The following is a 2,942-nucleotide window of genomic DNA, read 5'->3' as shown; positions in this document are numbered from 1 at the left end:
TGGGCATTATTTTGAAGAAGTTCTCTAGCCTCTAGTTATATAGGAGGTCAGACTAGATTATCTGTCCTTGGAATCTATGAATTATAAGTGAGAGAAGGAGTGATTTTATTCAGACTGCTTAACATTGTGTTTTTAGTGATAAATGTTTACCTCAAACATCTCAGAAACAGTTGGGAGAAAACTCTTGTGAAAGATTCAGAATTAAGAGCTGAGAGAGCTTCCAGTCTAATCTCTGAGTATTCCAAGGAGACCCCCAGTAAAACTTGGCATTTCTGATACTTCTCATGTAAAGAATTGGGCTGGAAATGAATTTTTTCCCCATGAAAATTTTTGACTAAAACATTTGTTGTCGCATATTTTTTGAATTCGTTTCAGTTTCAATAAAAAAGCCATTTTCCTGTGAAACAATCATTGTAAACTAAATTTTTTTGATGAGATCTAGTAAACCAAAAAAAAGTAGGGGGGGCGATAATTAAAAAAAACCCCTCTGTTAGATCACAAAAAGCATAAAAGGCTGAAACTCATTTTCCCTTTTTTTAAGGTTACCTTTAAGTGACTTACCCAAGACCACATAGTGAGTCACAGGCTGTGCCAGGAGTCGATGACTGCATTATTCAGGAGGTCAAACCAAATGATCTAGAAGAGATAATGGACCCTTCTGGGCTTGTAATCTAGAACTAAACCATGCCCTGTCCCCACCACTGTGCTAAAACCTCTAACCCAGTTCTTCTCTCTGTAAAGGAATCGGACTTTTGTGAACTTCTGTAGTTAGGGTCTGTGCTTTGATAGGCTGTCTCTGCAGTTGTTCCGCCGTGCTTACTTCAAAGCTGTTGGCTCCCCCCGGGGACAGATGATTAGCTGGGGATGGTTTCTGGGAAGTCCCTTGCGAGGGTTGTGGCTGCAAACTGCTCCAGACATGAAAACGGCTCCTGCTCAGATAATATAGTGAAGTGTCCCAGCGGGGTGAATCTTACTGGCAGAATGCCTAGAATGCACTTGCAGTAACCAATGCACCATGTTAGCATTTCCCCTCCCAGTGTGTTGTTTTAGCCTTGTCTACACATAAAACTTAGGTCCACCTAGCTGTGTCTCTCAGGGTAGTGACATAGTTCATGCCCTGATGTAGTGAAGTTCACCTAACCCCCCAGTGTAGACACAGCTAGGTCGATGGAAGGATTCTGCTGTCAACCTAGCTACTGCCTCGCAGACTGGTAGATTAACTACATCAGCACCGATGTAGAAAGTGTCTACATTCTGGTGCTACTGGCGCAGAGCTGGAGCACTATAGTTCTGCCATTGTAGTGGCTGTAGTGTAGGCACACCCTTAGATTTCCCATTGCATTTTTATTATTGGTATGTTGGTGGCTGCCTCCTTGAAGCCAATGGGCATGCAGCTACCTTTTGTTCAGACTAACAGAGGGAGCAATTAAATACCCTTTGTTTAGTGGTAGCTGAAGCAATAGAAGCCACTGCTTAAGGCACTGACCAGCATGGCAAGGCCTGAGCTAAGCCACACGGCAGAGGGGTTTCCTGAAGCCTGGTTGCAAGCACAGGGGCTGGGACATTGATGTTGGTTACAGCTGCACATGAGTGAAAGGAATGAGAAAGCAGGAAGAAGGTGAGCATACCGCGAGAGGTGCAATAGGAGTGTGGCCCTGGGAGGAAGCCAAGAGAGAGAACAGCTTTTGGGCAGAGTGCTGGCTGGAGGGGCAGGTGTGGAAATTCTGAGCAAGGAACATTGCCTGCCCCTGCTGCTGTTTGTTCCTGCAGTGTTCAGGAGAAGAGGGCTCTGTGCATTCTTAGTAAACAACCAGGATTGCACCAAAGAATATACCTGACTCGTAGCATCAGTTTTTCCTCCTGTTGGAAACGACCCTTACCCAGCAAGGCCTCAGGTGCTGGCTAATGGCTCAGACCAAAGGGAAACCATTCTACTAAGAAATCTCCATTTAGCTGTAGTTTGGGAGCAAATCCCCCATCCAGCCCCTGCACACAGGACGAGGCTCGGCTCCCCTCCTCTCCTTCCTGGGCTGGATGTATTTTTGTGGGGGCCTTTGGTGAGGTTATACTTGGGACCCCCTCCCCTCTTGCTAAGACCAGGGGCAGGTAGCAGAGCACAGCTCAGTAAATGTGAATAGCAGCAGACTCCAGCGTTCCATGGTAAATGGGGGATCATCACCGCCCCCCACCCCATCAGCTCTTGCCTCTCTCCTTCCCCACCCTGTCTCTGCCCACAGAAGCGCTTGCTGGAGGGGAGTCAGGGCTTTGCAGAAGCGTCATGGTGCAGTGGATTATGGGAGGAGAATCTCCGGTGGCTTCTCCCACTCAGGAGAAGGGGACATTGGGTTGGGTGGGAGCTAAGGGGACAGCTGACTGTGCCATTCCTGGTCCTTTTTTCCTTGCGGATGTGTGTGTGGGTCTGCACTGGATGTTTCCACCCCCCTACAATGTCTCAGCCCCACCAATGATGGCCATAGCGCAGGTAGGGCTCTCCGGCCCACTGACATTTTACCCTAACAGAGACTGTCTACCCAACACGGTGATAAGGTCTTGTCTACACTAGGGCTCCTGCAGTTGCTGCTACTGCTTTTGGCTCCCCACTGGTGGGAAGCGTGGGGCAAAAAAGTCCCAGTGCAGAGCAAGCCTGAGGGATTCTGGAAGGAGGGAATCAGAGTTGGAATAAGAGCTTTCCAGCCTCTGAAGAAATCTCCTGGGGGCTGACTCCAACACCTCAGCGCCAAGACAAGGAAGAAGATGGCCGCTGTGCTCCTCAGTTCACATCAGCCCTGGGATCCTGTCTGAGGTGCCAGCTGCTGGGCCTGGAGTGCAGGGAGGCTGAAGGGAAGGGAAAAGCACAGGCTGGGAGCTCTCTCTACCCCATGTGGAAAGTTGGCTTCAAAGAGCTGCCTACCACCTGCTGGGTGGGTTGTGTCCTCAGCCCA

The sequence above is a fragment of the Dermochelys coriacea genome, chromosome 21, assembly GCF_009764565.3.
Source record: "Dermochelys coriacea isolate rDerCor1 chromosome 21, rDerCor1.pri.v4, whole genome shotgun sequence".
NCBI classification, from domain to species: Eukaryota; Metazoa; Chordata; order Testudines; family Dermochelyidae; genus Dermochelys; species Dermochelys coriacea.
This window is presented reverse-complemented; position numbering follows the sequence as displayed.